Source organism: Felis catus, chromosome B1 (genome assembly GCF_018350175.1).
Source record: "Felis catus isolate Fca126 chromosome B1, F.catus_Fca126_mat1.0, whole genome shotgun sequence".
Taxonomy (NCBI): Eukaryota; Metazoa; Chordata; class Mammalia; order Carnivora; family Felidae; genus Felis; species Felis catus.
Window position 1 is genome coordinate 81,972,086 of NC_058371.1, and position 19,400 is coordinate 81,991,485.

The window sequence follows — 19,400 nt, forward strand, 5'->3', positions numbered from 1 at the left end:
GAGTTTTATTGTCATTTTCATTTTGTTTCTTTGAAGTAAGAAGCATGGTAGGTGATCTGTAGGGTCACCAAAAAATCTATAACCACGACTCATTTGGGATCAGCAAATTAATCTGAATATAGTTGGGGGATGCTGGAAATGGAAGAAGAGAGGAAAACACATGGATAGGAATTAAAAGAAAAGGAGGGAATCAAAGAAATAACAACAATATTTACTAGGTACTGTATTGAATCTTGTGCTTTAGTCTGATAAGGAAAACATTCATGTAAACAACAGGGTCTTAGTATAAGAGATGGAGACATTTAATAAAAAATACAGGAGGGCTTATTAATAATAATGTTATTACTTGCTAAATGCTTATTAAAATTTTGCTTAAAAGAAAAAGGAAGAAGACTAATTATCATTTACATGATCCCCTCTGTTATCTCTTACTACTAATAGTTTGCTATAAGGCTCCTAAAATCAGGAGGGATTAAGAAGAATGTTGAGAAAATCTGTATGTTTTCTATTTCTACTTTTATTCTCTTTTTTATATGCCATCTGGGTGACCACCTTTCTTAGGCATGGGGAAACTTGGTAGCTGAGGATAATGGAAATAATACTTCCCTTTTTATATGGGTTATTTAAAATACAGACAGACCATGTATTATATTGACAAAGCATAATTATCTAAAGTAGTTGCATTTCTTTTTTAAAAATGCATATTATATACTTGACAAAGGATTTGTATTTAGAATATATAAAGAATTTTTACAACTCAACAGTAAGAGCACAAACAATCCAATAAAGTAAGCAAAAAATTTGAATAGTCACTTTACCAAGGAGGACATAGGATTGGCCAATGAGCATGTGAAAAGATGCTCAGCTTCACTCAACATCAGTGAAATGCAAAGTAAAGGCACGATGAGATATCATTTCACAGCTGCTAGAATGGCTACAATTAAAAAGATGATTGCAAGGGTTGACAAAGATGTGGAGGAACCAAACCTCACACTGATGGTGAAGATGAAACTGATGTATAACCACTTTGGAAAACAGTGTAGTGATTTTTTAAACAAGTTAAACATACACCTATTGTGTGACCCAGTTATTTCCTCCCTGATATTTACCCAACAGAAAAGAAAGCATATATCTATACAAGGAATATTCATAGCTTAATTTTCATACCTGAAAACTGGAAACAGCCCAAATGTTGGTCAGTAGCAGAATATATGAACAAATAGTGGTATATCCATATAATAGAACACTGCTCAGTAATACAAATGAACAATACATGCAACAACATGGATAAATTTTGGTCATAATTATGCAAAGAGAAAGAAGCCATACAAAATAGAGTACATACTGTTTGATGCCTTTTTTTTTTTAATTCTAGAAAATAACAAACAAATCAATAGAAAACAGATCCCTGGTTGTGTGGGATGGGGAGAGGGGAGAAGTAAGGAGGGATGAACTGTTTGGGGGAAATGATACAGATGTTCATTAGTCTGTGACTGATTTCACAGGTATATACATATACCAACATTTATCAAATTATATACTTCAAATATGTGCAGTTTATTGCATGTCAATTATACCTCAATAAAGCTGATTTTAAAATAGCTTACTCTACCTGTTTCACATAGTAATCATTCAAAGATGCTAGGTTTGAAGTAGTTCTATGTCTTACTGTATAGGATTTGAGAATAAAAAACTAAGATTGAAGAACTATTTTAATAGTTAATAAAACAGTGACAGCAAATGAATTCACTGATTCATTCATAATCAGTGTATGTTTTTGAGTGTTGGACAAACTGTGCAGTTAATAAGATTTAAATTTTTAATAAACACACTCTACCCCCAACATGGGGCTTGAACTCAATGACCCTGAGATCAGAAATGCATGCTCTGTTGACTGAACCAGCCAGGTGCCCCTAAGATTTAAATTTTTAAATTTCACATGTGATCTGTGGTCGTGCCTGGGTGGCTCAGTCGGTTAAGCATTTGACTGTTAACCTCAGCTCAGATCATGATGTCAATGGTTTGTGAGTTCAAGCCCTGCACTGGGCTGTGCACTGATAGTGTGGAGCCTGCTTGGGATTCTCTGTTTCCTCCTCCCTCTGTTTCTCTCTTTCTCTTTCTCTCTAAAATAAACAAACAAACATCTTAAAGAATTCACATGTAATCCAAATGTAATGTAACTTCAAAATCAGTTTATTAACTGGGGAAATACTGTCATAAGAAACTTTCTCTGTATCAAACTATGGAATTTTAAAATACAGCAGTTCATTGAACACTAATAAATATACAACTCAAAAAAGACTAATAGATATTGGTTGTTGACTTAGATGTGATAAGGAAACCAAGATAAATCTGATACAGACCTTGCTTTCCAGTTGCTTATAGTCTATTAGGGGGGAAATAATAGGCCTCTAATTAGCAAAATCAGAAATTAAAGTGGTAAGATCTCTAATTGGTGGAGAGTAGTGTAAAGGAGAGGAAAGTTGACTTTCCATTCAGAAAGAGGTGAAGGAAAGAAGACATTTGTTAGAGAAGTGGGATTTTAAAAGAAAGACTGTAATATCATCTAGTTATTTACTTCTCAAGTCTGTTCTTGTATCCAGACTGTCATTGTTTTTATGAGTAATGATTAATTTGAAACAGATGATTTGTGTATTCAGAATCAAGTGATGTTTTGTACATTTCCTCTTATTTGAAAGTTTCCAGCAATTAAAATACTGACAATCTTGGAAAGTAATTTTAGTTACCATGCCTTCTGTTCTTTTAGCCATTATGACTACTAATTTAGTACATTACTTAATACACTAGATTAAACAGCACAGTATAAATTTTTATGAATATAAAATTTCTAGTGTTTTAGAAAATTGTTATTGCTCTAAAATTCTCCATAAAATGTTGGCTTATCGTATTTTTAATTAAATTGTTAGTTACTGGTTTGTTTCGTCAATTACCTTTTAAAACTGGTAAAACTTATAAAATATGTTACATTAAAGCATTAGAGAAAATACTTTAGTTGTAATTATATGTGGACACACTTATGTTGTGCATCTTTTAAAAATTTTTTTAATGTTTATTTTTTTGAGAGAGAGACTCAGCGCCTGAGCAGGGGAGGCGCAGAGAGGAAGACACAGAATCCAAAGCAGGCTCCAGGGTCTGGGCTGTCAGCACAGAGCCCAATGTGGGGCTTGAACCCACAAACCGTGAGATCATGACCTGAGCCGAAGTCGGATGCTTAACTGAGTCACCCCAGTTGTGCATCTTTTAAACCAAGATTATCTTCTTTTGCCCACATTGTTGTGCTTTCCTCACTTCTGTGACTCCTTAGGTGAAAATACCCTCTCTTTATTCTGTGGCTAATTCCATTCCCACTGCTCATCTTCTCTTGTCCTTTCTGGTGAATAGAACCAGTTTACTACTTTGTGCACGTAGACAAGATTATAATTAGACCAATTTAGAAGTGTTTTACTTACAAAACGTTTTTCTGTGTGAATTTATCAGGGAGTGGTTTTTCACCTTGTGTATTGTTGAAGCTCTAGCATTTACCATCTCAATTGTTTTAATTACTGTGTTTGTGGCTATAAGCTTTCCACTGATGCAGTTCAGTGATCATCATAAGATATTCTTCTACTTTGCATTTGCTTTTCCGAAGTTAAGAGTAAATTATGATTCTCTCCCTGTGGTCCTAGAAATAATTTCCCAAACTGTTTTTATAGACTTTATTCTCAGACTACTTCTCCTCTTTACCCTGGCATTCATCTATAGCTGGAGATCCAGATTTTAACAGATCATTTCCTGTTATTACTACAGCAGTATCAAAATACTGATCACTTACCAAGAAGCAAAGTATCCAAAACACTGAAGCAGAGAGTTCAGCCAGCTGTTTGTTTTTCAACTGTTAAAATTTGTAAGAATCACATGTTAAATGGATATGGTAACAAAATGAAACAGAGGGTAGCCTCTGTAAAAGAATGGTAACAAGCTACCTATCTAGCTCTTAAGTTATAACACACTCAGGTGTTTACTGAAGACAAAGAAGGAATTTCACTATTTTAAAACAGTGCTTATTTTTTTAGGTAGCATTCAGTAATTATTAGGAGATGCAAGTAACCTGGTCTTCAGAAATTTTATTTTTTTCTAAGTCACTAGGGCTGTTTAGAATAAAATTCATCATTTTTTTCTTCAAATTTTCAATGTTAAACTGCCATTCGGGTGTAATTTTAATTCCTCTCCTTTATCTTCCCATACTCAGTAACGCCAAGTCCTACAGATTCTTTCTCCACATTATCACTTTTTAGTTTCACTCCATTTACATCATTCTAGGCCAATTGCAGGAAGCTCCCAGCTGGGCCATTGGTCTTTAGTTTATGCTAAGATAAAATTATCCAAACAATTTTCCATCATATGGCTTTCTGTAAAATCTATACTAATTCCACATTACCTATATAAATTTACCTATATAAATAAACCCAAAGTCCTCTGGCATCCCTTCAAGGTCATACATCTTCCCTGCCTCTTTTATAACCTTCTTTTCATTATTCTTAGACTTTTTGCCCTAGCCCAGCAAATATGCTTATCTGTTTTATGCATACAACTCCCTTATTCTCATTTGTACTATTTTATATGTCACATCTAATGGCCTTGAATGCTGTCACTGCTCTTCCAATTGATACCACTTTCCTAAGCAAACTGGCTCAAAAATCACTCCCTTGAATGCCTTTACTTAATCTGATTTTAATTCTGTGTATTTTGATCATTCTTTTATTCTGAATCCTCTTACCATTTATGTATTCTGCCAGTACTATATTAACATATGAATGTTATATTGTGTATATGGCTAACTCTCAAAGAAGCAGGCAAGGAATGCAGTGATTTGCATTATTACAGTTGTCAACATATAGTAGGCATGAAGTTATAAATATACATTGTTTTCGTAAGATCTTGCATCAACATATTTTTACCTCTTATAAATCATTTTCACAAAATCACTGTGTCAGGATTACACTGAATAACAGAAATCCCTGTCACAGTGACTTAAGTAAGTTTTTGTATTTCTTGTATATTAAAAAGTCTGGAGATCTATGTTTGCTTTACTGGTCCAGCAGCTTAATAACAGCAGCTTTCTGAGAATTTTTAGGTCATCCTCATGGCCAAAAGATAGTTGCTATAGTTCTAGCTATCACACTGGCACTTGAGAGAGGAGGGAGAAGAGTAGCACTGGCTGTATCAGTCCTCCTTTATCCCCAGAAATCTCCAGTGGGCTTCCTATGTTTTGTTGGTCAGAACTGGGTCACATGGCTGTCTCTACCTGAAAGAGAAGCAAGCTTGTCTGAGAAGGCAGGGAGTGGGATTGTCATTGTTGCCTTAGGCAAACTACTATTTCTGGGGCAAAACACATCATCTCCCTGAAAAACACAAAAATACAAATAGCATTCTCTACACAAGGAAGAAGGGAGAATAGATATGAGGTAGACAGTAAATGATACCTGTCACACATAATCTTTCAAAGCCTCGACACCCTCATCGGCAAACTGTAAATAATAGCAGTACGCATCAGAGGATTAAGAGATAATAAATGTAAGCACTTAGCACAATGTGTGGCAAATAGCAGTATTCAACAAAAAGTGGTTGTTACTCCTGATCTAGGTCTGAATCCCTTAGTTGCCCATAGCTAATTCTTATTGCTGTCCTGGCTTGCCTCTTTAGAATATTATGATAAGCACTATTTTGCTAGCTCCAAACTTGTCTCTTTTCAGTGTTGTTCTCTCAGGCCACTTTGGGTAAGCTTTCTCTATTTTGATCAACTGAATAGAAGTTCCTGTTCTAGACTATCTCTAATAACCTAATTGGTCAAGTTAGTAACATGGTGCCAATGAAGAAAGGTGAGTAGTTTGGCTTATGATGTATACTAAGGCTGGAAAGCATGCATTTCATAAAGATTTACTTAGACCGGAATAATCCACAGTGTCATTTTTTAGTTATTACAGATACTTGATTGCTCATTCCTATCAAATAAAAACAAAAGATACTTACAATGCTGTGATCAATTGTATTAGTTATAGTTACCAGGAGAAAAATATTACATCTTTTTTCAAGCAATCAAGATGTACTATTGCATACAGTGTAGAATACAAATAAGAAAACATGTTGCTTATTCAGAAAGAATTTACAGTCTAGCTGACGATGACTGGGGACACACAGAGACATTCATACCTACTCAGTGTAAAGTAGTATTGAGTGAAACATAATAAATGTTATTTTAACAAGGGCAAATATCACCAATGCCTAGTGTAGTTAGTAAGGGGTCTTATGGAAGACATAGATACTCGTGTATGCAGGGTTATCTGAAGAGGCCCCCTTCCTAGGTTCTGTACAAGTAGAGAAACACATTAGTGAAGATGAAAGCCAAAATAATTACCTTTTTTCCTGAAAGGCAGATGGGTATATTTTCAAGTTGTAGCTAATTTGGATTTCTAATAATAAATCCCTAAAATTCATGTCATTGCTGGTTGCACATTGAAGGGGCAGGAAGCTCCCTCGAAGACAGAGGATGGAACAGAGCCATGTATTCTCAATATATATTTACAAATCAGATGTTTACCTCCTCAGGGATGGTGTGACAGGGTGGAGAGAGGCTCAGAGTAAAGACATTGAGCTTCCTTCCAGTTAGGAATCATTGGGGGTAGAAAGAAGTGTTCCTAAATTTACATGCTAGTTCTAAAGCAATATGCAAATTTAAGTAGAGGTGAAATGGGAGGGCACTTTAGGCATGGCAAACTACACATTTGTGGAGTGAGGAGGTTATATTTACATGTGGTACCGTGGGGTGCTAACCTGAGTAATCTGTAACATCTTTAAGCTATCGGATGGAAAATAGATAGGATAGGGTGCAGTAAAAGTTTAATCTTACCCTGTTATAACTATAGTTTTATATCCATACCCTTACCTGATTCTTATATTTAATGCTATATTAAGACTTTGGAGGAAAATAGAGGCATTATGGGTAGCCTAACACCTACTACCATTTTACATTGTAAAGGAGACTGTGGAATAGACACTACTTTTTGAAACAATTTCATGTAAATTAAAATATTTAATATTTTTCATATATAATTATCAAATTATAATCATTGGACCATGGAGGAGGTTATCAGAAGTTTGCCTAGGGTAAAAAGTTGGTAAAAATCTGCATTTTTCCAAAGGATGTTCCTTAGATGCTTGTGGAATCCTAGAAATGTCTGCCCAATTTGGATCCATTGTTCCAGGCTCCCTCCTTCCATTCCAGAGATTTAGATAAATGGAATTCTTAGAAAAATACACTTGTAAGCAAGACCATCAGAAATCATACACAGCTCCAAATAAGGCTCTCAAGCGGCTATTACAAAAATATTTGAGTTCTTGGACTGTGGCATGTTGTGTGTTTAAAGACAATCATCATTAGTAGGAACACAACTTGATTCCTGTGGGTCCAATTTGTGCTTGTCTTATGTCTAATTACTTTTGGATTCAAAATAAGAAAGCCTTGTTTTAAAACCAAACAAGTCTTTGAAACAGTATTATTCATACTATGATTCTTTTTAAAGATATGTCAAATGAAGCATGAGTTACACCAGTGATATGAAGAAACAATATGGTGTAAGCTGTTTCTCGTTTTCAATAATAGTAACCATTTTGCATATACTCTGTAGCTATTGAATACAATAACAGGAAATACTATTTTAATGGAAATGTTCTGTATGTGAAAATTTTTATTATTTGTGTGCTAGAAGAAAGCAACTTGGTTTTATAGGAATTAGATGAGCACCAGGATCATCATATCTACAATAATCTTCGGCATATTGTGTCAGCCTTTTTTCTTGTTTGTTTGTTTGTTTTTTAGTTTTTTTCCTGTGTGTGTGTGTGTGTGTGTGAAGCATAATGCACATATAGTGAGGTGCACCAAACACCAGCTCAATGAATTAGGTTAAAGTGGACACCCATGTACATGCCAAACATTAGGACACCTTTGTACCCTGAAAGTTCTCTTTGTGTTTGCTCTCAACCACTTTTTTCTCCTCCTCTCCAAGATTAGCCTCTACCCTGAGTTAAATGGTGCAGCTGAATTTCACCTATGTTTAATGTAATGTACATTATGTACATATGTATATACAAAGGTAAAAATATATTGTCTTTTGTGTTGGTGTTCTTTTACTCAGCATGATATTTGTAATACATATCCAAGTTACTGCTTGTAAGTATTGTTTGTTCATTTTTGCTGCTATATATGTAGTATTTTATTGTAGAATATGCCTTTATTTATCCATTCTACTGTTGGGTATTGAAGTTTTCAGTTTCAGGCTATTACAGTAATGCTGGTATGAAATTCTGGTGCTTGTCTTTTGACTCCTTTTGCATGTGCATTTTTTGTTTTTAGATATGTATGTAGGAGTCACATAGCTGGCTCAAAGGGAATATATATGCTCACTTTTTGTAGATAATTCCAAATCCATGTCCAAAGTAGATGTTTCCATTCACATTTCAATAGCAGGGTATAGAAATTGCTGTTATTTTGAATGTAAACCAATTTATTATCTTTTCCATGATGTGTACTGGTTTTTTGTGCTAAGAAATGTTTTCTGATTTGAACATCATGAAGATTCATAATCTTATATTATTTTCTAAAAGCTTTAGTTGCTTTGTTGTGCAGATTTAGATCTGTAATCCACCTCATATGATAGGAATTAAATTTTTTCTTTCCCTACATAGATAGGGAATTTTTTGTTGAAGACTATCTTTTCCCATTGTTCTGCAGTGGCACCTTTTTGTTAAATTGAGTATCCATATGTGTGTGGTGTGTTTTTGAGCTGCCTCTTCTATTCAATTTGTCTCTTCTTATGTCAAGACAACACAGTCTTTATTACTGCTGATTTGTAATACGTTTGACATCAAATAGATCAAGTTCCTCCAGCTTGTTCTTTTTTGTTTCAATTATTCTTGGCCTTTGTCATTACTATATTAATTTTATATTCACCTTATGAGGTTACACACACACACAATCTGTGTAGAATTTTTATTGGGATTTCTTGGAATCTATAGATCAATTTGAGAACATTTTTATAATATTGAGTCTTCTAATTTATAGAAGATTCTGTATGTTTGAGACTTTATGAGATTCTGTATGTTTAATGTCTTACAAAAGTGTTTTATAGTTTTCTTGAGAGACATATTTTTTTATAGATTTATTCCTAGGAATTTGATATTTTTGAGGCCATTATAAATGATACTTAAAAAGAAGTTTGTTTTGGTAAATTGAAATAAGATTGATTTTTGTAAATTTACTTTATAACTAGCAACTTTCTAACTTCACTTTTTTTAATGTTTATTTTATTTTGGGAGGCACAGAGAGAGAGAGAGAGAGAGAGAGAGAGAGAGAGAGCATGAGCAGGGGGGAGGGGCAAAGAGGGGCAAAGAGAGAGGGAGAGAAAGAATCCCAAGCAGGCTCCTCTCTGTCAGCATGGAACCCTATGCTGGGCTCAAGCCCACAACTGCGAGATCATGACCTGAGCAGATATCAAGAGTTGGATGCTTAACTGACTGAGGCACCCAGGCACACCTAACTTCTCTCTTAATTAAAATAACTTTTCTGTAGATTCTTTTAATTTTTTTACATCTTTAAGTCATGCCTATTTTTTCCTTTCCTTATATTTTTTATTTATTTTTCTTCCTTATTAAACTAGTTATGTCCTTCAGTAATGTATTAAATAGAAGTCTGAGATATTAAATTGAACATTGAGAGCAGTCACTCTTACCTTGTTTCTGATCCCAGTGGGAAAGCTTTAAGATTTCATCACTTTGTATGATGTTTTCTTGGAGTTTTTTTTTTTTTTTTGAGAATGCTTAGGTTTTTTCAAGAAACCCTTAACAAAATTAATGCTAGTCCCTTCTATTTCTAGTTTACCAAAATCTTTTGTTTGTTTTAAAATTATGAATGAATACTGAGTGTATAAAATGCTTTTCTTGTATCTATTGAAATAACCCTATGATTTTATTCTTTTTTATTATTATGTTGAATTACACTGGTTGAATTTTACATGTTGAATAACCTGCTTTCTGGAATAAATTCAACTTGGCTATAGGCATTATCTTTTGTTATGAATCACTAAACTTGATTTGGTAAAAATTAGTTTAGAAATTTTTCATTCATGTGCATCAGGGGATTTTGCATCATAAGTGAGATTAGCCTGTAATATTCCTTTTTGTGCTGTCCTTGTCATGTTTTGGCTTCATAAAATAAATGAGAAAGTTTTTGTTTGTTTGTTTTCTGAAAGAGTTTGTGTGAGCTTAGAATAATTCCTTAAATGAATTATAACATTCATTGTGAAGACATAATTATGGTTTGGCTTCTAATTCTAAATAGATGGAAAACCATTCAGATCTTTTTACTTCCTCTTGTGTAAGTTTTCGTAATTTATATTCTTCTGGGAGTTTATCCATTTTATCTACATTTTCAAATTTATTGGCATGAAGTTATTCATATCATTTGGTTATCTTTATAATGTCTAGGATTTGTATTGTTAGGTCCCTCATCATTCCTGATATTGGTTATTTGTGATATGTTTTTTCTTTATCATTAGTCTCAGCAAAAATTTATCAATTCTGTTAGTATTTTCTAGGAACAACTTTTGGCTTTATTTATCCTTTCTAATGCACATATTCTATCTCATTACTTTCTGTTCTTTATTATTTTCTTCTGTTTTCTTTGGGCTTAATTTCCCTTATTTTTCTAATTTTTTGACATGAATACTTAGATTAATGATTTTCAGCATTCTTCTTGTCTAAAATATGTACTTCAAGCTGTGAATTACTCTCCAAGTACAGCTCTGGTTGATCTTACATGTTTTAATACATAATTATCTACTGTCATTCAGTTAGAATATGTTCTAATATCTATTAGAAAGTTTCTCTTTGAGCCATGGGTTATTTAGAAGTACATTTCATAATTTTCTTTCCAGATAAATGGGAATTTTCAGTGTATCTTTTATCACTAATTTCTAGCATAATTGCTCTTTGGTCAAAGAACATATTTTGAAATTTGTTGCAACTTGCTTTAATAGCCCAGCATATGTGTAATTTTTATTAGTGTTTCATAAAAACATTGTATGTGTTCTATAGTTTTTGGTTGCAGTGCTCCATATATGTTAATTAGATCAGGTTTATTAATTATTTTATATAATTATATAATATTTTATATTCAACTGAATTTTTTGTCTGTTCATCCTATCAGTTAATAAGAAAGTTGTATGGGGGTGCCTGGGTGGCTCAGTCAGTTAAACGTCCTACTTCAGCTCAGGTCATGATCTCACGGTTTGTGGGTTCAAGCCCTGTGTCAGGCTCAGTGCTAATAGCTCAGAGCCTGGAGCCTGCCTTGGATTCTGTGTCTCCCTCTCTCTCGAGTGCTCTTCCCCCACTCATGCTCTATCTCTCTGTCTCTCTCTCTCTCAAAAATAAATAAAACATTTAAAATAATAACAATAATAATAAAAAGAAAGATTTATGAAAATCTTCCACATCATTGTGGATATCTACTTTTCATTATAATTCTGTCATTTTTCTCTTTATATATATTGAAACTATGTTATTAAGTACATACACATTTAGAATTGTTATATCTTTCTGATGAATCAAATCATTTATGATGAAGTGTACTTCTTTGTCTCTAGCAATATTTTTTTGCCATGGAATCTACTCTTCTGATTTAATAAAGCTATACCAGTTTTCCTTTGATTAGTGTTGAATGTTGTATCTTTTTCCCTTCTTTTACTTTCAACATTTCATATATTTATATCCCTTATCTTTTTTTGTAAATAGAATAAAAATGGGTTTTGTTTTTTACTCAGTTTGGATTTCTGGGAGGAAGAAATCTATATGGCTTATTTGAAAGATACTGCTTCTTGGGGATCCTGGCTGGTTCAGTTGGAAAAGCATGTGACTCCTGATCTCAGGGTTCTGAGTTTGAGCCCTATGTTGGGTGTAGAGATTACTTAAATAATTATAACTTAAAAAACAATAACAAGATACTGCTTCTCAAACCAATGCAAGTAAATGTCTAGGGGAGCAGTGAGAGAAAACTTTAAGTAAAGGTGGTTTGGGGCCAGATTTTGGAGGCCTTTTAATGTCAAAGTAAAACATTTGGCCTGTATCTTCTTTCAGGAAACCCTTGAAGGTTTTGAGCAGGTAGGTGAGTGATATGTGTTTTAAGAAGGTTAAATCATTAAGATTCAACCGGAGTAGGAAGCACTGGAGGCAATGAAGATAGGTTCTGAAAACGTCTTAGTTTTCTACATCTTAGTTTTACTACAACATTACCTGAAACAACAGGAACAACATCTGGAACAACAGTACCTGATACATAGTAAGCTTGCAATGAAATATTTGATGACTAAATGAAAAACCCAGGTGAGATGTGATGAGGGGCCAGATAGGAATATGGCAGTGGAAATCACTAGAAATATAAAATAGACAAAATTCATTGTCTGTGAATTTATGTGTCTGGGAGGAGGTTTAGGTAAAAGGGAGTCAACAAACAGATACAGATAACATTCTAGGATGTTTATATAGGTGTCTATTAGATGGGGCCTCAATAATAAATCAGATAAGGAGATAATGATGAATATGTTGATTATTAATTTATAAAGCATTACAAGTAGTTAAATATAAGAGAAAATTTAAATTTTTTTAATGTTTATTTATTTTTGAGAGAGAGACTGTGAGAGTCTGGGAGGGGCAGAGAGAGCGAGGGGGAGACACAGAATCCAAAACAGACTCCAGGCCCCAAGCTGTCAGCACACAGCCCGATGCAGGGCTTGAACTCACGAACTGTGAGATCATGACCTGAGCCAAAGTTGGATGCTTAACTGACTGAGCCACCCAGGTGCCCCAAAGAGAAAATTTAAACATGAGTACAACATTTTTCTTCACCACTACCTCTTCCAACTTTCAAACTACTGTGTTTGCTTTGATGTATAGACGAAGACCCTCTAGATCCTATATAGGTAGGTGTTTGCTTCATGTCGATGCTTTTGCAGGTACTTTTGATGAAAAAACCTCAATTTACACATTTCCAAGGGGAAGCCATATTACCTTACAGTAACTACCTATTCAGTGCATTTACAATTTTATATTCTTACATGGTGCCAAAGTAATTCAGTGGCAAATAATTCAATATTTCCTATTTCTTGTTTTGCCCTGATCTTCCCCCCAATACAATTATTAATCTTTCCTTGAGTGACTACTCATCCATTTTTCATTTGTGTATGTTAAGAAATGCAGCTTTGTATTAGTAATTAGAATTTTAGGGAGTTTTAGACTAATTAGTTAAAATATATGATAATTCTTTTAGTCATGATTATTTAGTAGTCTCGATCAGATTTTTTTTTAATTTATTTTGAGAGAAAGAGAGCATGAGTGGGGGAGGGGCAGAGAGAGAGAGAGAGAGAGAGAGAGAGAGAGAGAGAGAAAGAGAGAGAGAGAGAGAGAAAGAGAGAGAGAGAGAATCCCAAGCAGGCTCCACACTGTCAGCACAGATTCCAATGTGGGGCTCGAACTCATGAACTGTGAGATCATGATCTGAGCCAAAACCAAGAGTTCGACACCTGACAGAGCCACCCAGGTGCCCCTCTATCAGACATTTCTATTGTGTTCATTTCTTGGGTGTTTTAATCCACTGTTTTTTGTTTTCTTTTTTGTCTTAAATCTTGGATTATGAATTTATCTATAAAATTCTTGTTCAGCTTAAGGTAGAGTGTTCTTCCAGCATAGTTTTGGGTTTACTTCTGTGTATACTCATTGGAGATCTCTGGCTTAGGACTTAGTTCTTTGTAATTTTTTGACTTGTGGCTTTCTAGACCACATGTGATATAAATTCAGTTCTCTGTGTCGGGCAGGCCCAGATTTTATACATTCTCAAGGGATTTATATAAAATAACTCACTTAGAGCCCAAGCACAGATAAACCAGTTTCCCTATTGTCTATGGTGTTCTTTTACTGGTTGGGAGATTTTTTTTTTTTTTTCCTCTGAGACTTTAAGCCCTTCTAGTTTTATGCAGGGATTTTAACTTCAATTCTCCTCCTTACAATAGCCAAGTTCCCATCTCCTGTCCTTTGCATTCCCTTAAAAGCCAAATTCCTAGCTTGTGACTGTTACTCACCACCCATCATCAAGGCAAAGGCAAGGTAGCCTACTCATTTGCCAGTCCCGGTATCAGTTGCTTCATTATTCCTGACACCTGGATATTTGTCTTTTATATCGGTTTAGCTGTGCATTTTTTTAAAGCTGGTGTAATTCTTCTCAGCATCCCTAACTAATCTAGCAGGAGGAATTTTTAATGTATAATCTGCCATATTTCTGAAACTCAATTCTTGAATTCTTTCCACATCTGTAGAGTTTTTTCTCCACATATCTCTGTTATGCCCAGAATTCGTGATCCCCAAAGACCACTAGGGAGCCGAGTCCGATGCAAAAGCAAAAGAGCCTTTATTCGCGCTAGCTCGAGCTCAGTCCCCTACCTGCACCGACACAGCGGTGAGATACCAGGGAGAGAGAGCGAGTTTCAAAAGCACAAAGGTTTTATTGGGGTCTAGGGGCAGTTGGTGAGGTAATGGCTGTGGCCTCAGCTGATTGGCTGGGGAAGGGTCGTGGCCTCGGCCGATTGGCTGGGGAAGGGTCAGAGTCCTGTTATGCAGGTCGCTGGGTGTGTTTTGATCAGGAAGTTTGAACGGGTGAGCGAGAGGTTACTCGTGGTCTAGGTGAAGGACACAGAACAAGATGGAGTCTGCCGGCGTAGGCCCGCCCTTTCATCTCCAAATATGCTTGACCTTATTTATTTATTTTTTTTAAGGGCATTGCATTTCACAGTTGGATGGGGCTGACAATGGGATATTTTCCCTCTTTTGATTTAATTTAAAAAATAATTCTGATGTTACTAGACCTTGCCACATTGTAAATTCTACTCAGAGGCACAAAGAGAGTAATTAACTCTAAATATTGATAGAAGACTAGCCCTTTTATATTAGTCTGAGAAAATAATCTTGAAAATGTATCCCATGTGAGTAAATAACACCAAATTCAGTGGGCTACCTTGGGGCCCAGGGGAAAGAGGAATTAGAAATGAGATCATTAGGGGAGGCTTCAAATACATTTGTAAGATTTTATTTCTTTTTTTTTTTATTTAAAAAAATTTTTTTTTCAATGTTTTTTATTTATTTTTGGGACAGAGAGAGACAGAGCATGAACGGGGGAGGGGCAGAGAGAGAGGGAGACACAGCATCGGAAACAGGCTCCAGGCTCCGAGCCATCAGCCCAGATCCTGACGCGGGGCTCGAACTCATGGACCAAGAGATCGTGACCCGGCTGAAGTCGGACGCTTAACCGACTGCGCCACCCAGGCGCCCCTGTAAGATTTTATTTCTTAAGCTGAGTAATGTATACGCAAGGGCTATCTTCTCTACATTTTACAAATATATGAAATGTTTCATAGTAAAAATGACTGTAAAGGGAATTATCACCATAATGAAATTATGCCATAGCTTTAATTTCATGTAACAGAAGATACACAGGGCATTGGCCACTGTCCTGTGCATTTGTCAAGTGAAAAGATAATTTTCCACGTTAAAGAAGTAAAGTAACGCTATTTCAACTACACTAACATTTAGTTACTTCCTTATTAGATTTTATTTCCCCATGCCTGTTAAAAATATTATATGACTGACCACAAACTCCGGCCTATCCAGTGATCATGCTATTTACAACTTGGGGAGTAATTCTAGCATTATTCAGAATAGCAACAGGTTAAATCCGAATCATCTTGGCTAAAAAAGTCCCTTTTAAAAGTGTTTTTGCTCATTGCAAGTGTTGCTGTTCAGTACTCTTGTTCACTCACACCTTTTAACACTGAAATATGAAAGGTAGGCAGGGCTGGGATGTGGAGGCACCCAGGTTCTTACAGGTGTGTACCTAGGCCTGGTGTTCTAGTACCTGCATAGACTGCCTCTTGTCCTAATAACGACATTAAAAATAGTTAACATTGACTGAGTGCTTTCTTTGTGCTAGTCATTATGAAGCATTCTTTATGTATTATCATAGTTAATCCCTATAATAATCTTATAATTATTATATGCTCTTTGTAGAATGAAGGAAACAAACATTAATTTGACAAAATTACACAGCTACTAAATGACTAAATTGAATATTTACTGTTAAGTAACTCTGAAGTAATTTTCCTCTCTCTGTCTCTGTCTACAAAATGCCATTGTGTATTGGGGTGCCTGGGTGGCTCAATTGGTTAAGCGTCCAACTTCAGCTCAGGTCATGATCTCATGGTTCGTGAGCTCAAGCCGCACATCAGGCTTTGTGCTGATAGCTCAGAGCCTAGAGCCTGCTTCAGATTCTGTGTCTCCCTCTCTCTTTGCCCCTCCCCTGTTAATGTTCTTTTTCTCCAAAAATGAATAAACATTAAAAAAAAATTAATGCCATCTTGTATTGATACTGCGTTGCAATAATCATTTAATATTACTTAAGCATCAGAAATATTCATGTAGCTGTTATGAAATGTAAGATTTAGCTGATTTCTGTTTACAAACCATAGACAAGAGGAAAATACAAGGAATGGGTGAGCAGTCAAAAGCAAGCTGGGTCACCAGGATACAGGGGTGTTTGGAGGGCAGAATGCTTGTTAGAATAAACTGCCTGAGGTTGTAGTGAGGTACCTATTGATGTTGATGGTATGTGTGGATAAGATAGGTATGTGGCCTCTGGTTTTATGTTTTCTGTCATACCAAAGACTATTAAAAAGACAATGTTGCCTGGGATTCTCACCTTTGACCTTATCAAATAAAACCTTCCCTCACACATCACTACTGTTAGGAGAGGGCGTGTTACAGGATGGGGACACAAGGATAAAGAAATATGGAAAGGTGACCAAGCTATATTCCTTCCTACTTTTTTATAGACTAAGCCTGTTGCTTTTTTAAAAAAAGAAAAAGAAGGAAGAATGGAGGGGAGGGATGGAGAGACAGAGAGATAGAAAGCAGGAACGATTAATTGAATACAGACAAAAGTATTCACTTATATTTATTTCTCTCTGTAACTTCTTAGAGAATAAGGGGCTTGCATGACTATTTCGTGACTTTACAACTTTGTTTGAAAATAAATCAATGTGATTTACTTTAAACAGAGCCTTATAAAGAACAAGGAATTTCTTTCCCCTACTCTTTCTTAGAGAAACTCACATATCTCCAAACTTCGTCTTGAACTATTGTTTCTACTTCATACTGAGGCTTGAGTTTAATTATTTTGGCCTTGTTTAAGTAATTCTGGACCTGAGGCATTTAGACCTTTAGGGCCCTCCATTGGATTCTCAATAAATCATAAATGTATTAGTATAATCTCAATTAAAATAATACTTCATCTATCCAGTTTACCATTGTCATCTAAATGTCTAATCTAAATCCTGCTATGAAGGTAACATAATTATTAATAAATTAATAGCTACTAACAAATTAATAATAATGTTGGGTTAGAGAACCTACAGGCATGAGTAGGGGTGTGAGCAGACATTTTCTTTTACCTTCAGAATTTCACAGGTGTCCAAAAACATTGTAAAGATGTGAGAAGGGGCCAATCTAAGGACAAGTGCCCTGGGGTGGCCAATAAATAGCTCTGCTTGCGTGAATATTTTGCTGCTTTGTAGTTAAAAATCAGTAATTAAATTGAAATTAGGTCTTGTGGAAAACATTGAATCTCTTTTTCTTCAAACTTTCTTAGAAATGTTCAAGTATTTTCAGTGTTCTCCCTGATGCTGGATTTTGAGCTCTCTGCTCTCTGGTTCCTTGGGCAGCTGCTACCTTGCTATCCAGTAGAAAAGTTGATTGGGAATCTTTTGTAGTCCTTTTGAAACTTTGTAATAAAATGTTCTTTTATATATTAAAAAATTATTTTTTCATGTTTATTTATTTTTGAGAGAAAGATGGGGGAGCAGGAGGGGCAGAGAGAGAGAGGGAGACACAGAATCTGAAGCAGCCTCCAGACTCTGAGCTGTCAGCGCAGAGCCCGACTTGGGGCTCAAGCTCACAAACCTCGAAATCATGACCTGTGCCAAAGTCGGAAACTTAACCGACTGAACTATAGAGGCATCCCATAAAAAGTTCTTTTAAAAATGTATTTCATATTCTGTACACATAAGAGGAAAGTGAGTTATTAAAATATTTTGTAAAGCACATTCTTGTTTACAAGGAACATTCATGCCCACTGCTTTAGATGCTTAAAGCAACCTAGTCAGGCAGGTAAGGCAGGTGTCGCCCCGTAAAACAGATGAAACGGAAACCATAAGCAACCAGAAGCAGGTCTTCTGACTCCTGATCTAGTGTTTTTTTCCTTATTTCAACTCATTCGTAACCAAATGCCAATGAAAGCATTCTATTTTAATGTGGGTTCTTGGGTTTTCATATTATTAATATTAAATTTTTTGAAACTTTTTGAAACTTCATGGAATCATTAGGACTATCACTGTTAATCAGAGGGACAACTAATAGTTAATCAATTCTCAGTCTACTTCTGTTAACTAACTTTGCTTTCTCTTCCTGTGTATGTTCTGGGTCTCAGAAGTGCAGGATCAAGGGTGAATGGAGTAGGTGGAGGCCTTATCACTAAACAAACATTTAACTTACTGCCGCTGGATGGTAACCGTGTAATAAATGCCAGCTTCAAAGAACATTTCAACATGATACAGTGGGAGATTCCTAAAACAGGATTATAAGATTTAAACACCTTCCTCATCTGGTGGGAATTATGCGGGGCCGCACATAATTCAAGTTCTTCCTAGAACTTGGGTGCTCTGTATTTCTTGTGTCATTCCCACAAGAGCAGTGTTAGCCCCAAGAGTGCAGCTGTGATGCCCAAAGGTTGTGAACTCTAACATCATGGTGTTAATTTTTATGAGAATTAGGTCAAGATTAGCCTAAGCGGAACCACTAAATAACTTAGGATCACAAGCAAAATGGGAAATAAAATGTGTTTTACACTGAATCTTTACAGAAAGATTTTGCAAAGAACAGTTAATTAACTGTGGGACCAATTGGGGATACATTTTTAATGATTTTCAGGTAGTCTAGAGAAAAGCTAACTAAAAAATTTCCAGACCCCAACTGCTCCTCTAAAATGGGCTAAGAACTATAGCAGTGAATTAAAATAACCTGTGAATTTTTCTAACCAAAATAAAAATACCAGCTATGACATATTTCTTTTACTCTTTGCCAATTCTTTAATAGTCCATTAGGTATTTCTAGGAGGTAGAGTAGTTGAGATGAAAATCTGAGCTCAGAAACCTGAAAGGCCAGAATCTTGAATAAACTGCTTGAGGCGAGATGGA

The 19,400-nt window shown here is 35.3% G+C and overlaps 1 protein-coding gene and 1 pseudogene across 3 annotated transcripts in view; both read left to right on the top strand.

The window, feature by feature from the left end:
• The window catches only part of ANAPC10 (anaphase promoting complex subunit 10), a 312,895-nt gene that overhangs the window by 111,095 nt on the left and 182,400 nt on the right, over positions 1-19,400 (top strand). The gene's annotated exons all lie outside the window — the stretch shown is intronic.
• The window catches only part of LOC101096389, a 29,553-nt pseudogene continuing 11,083 nt past the window's right edge, over positions 931-19,400 (top strand).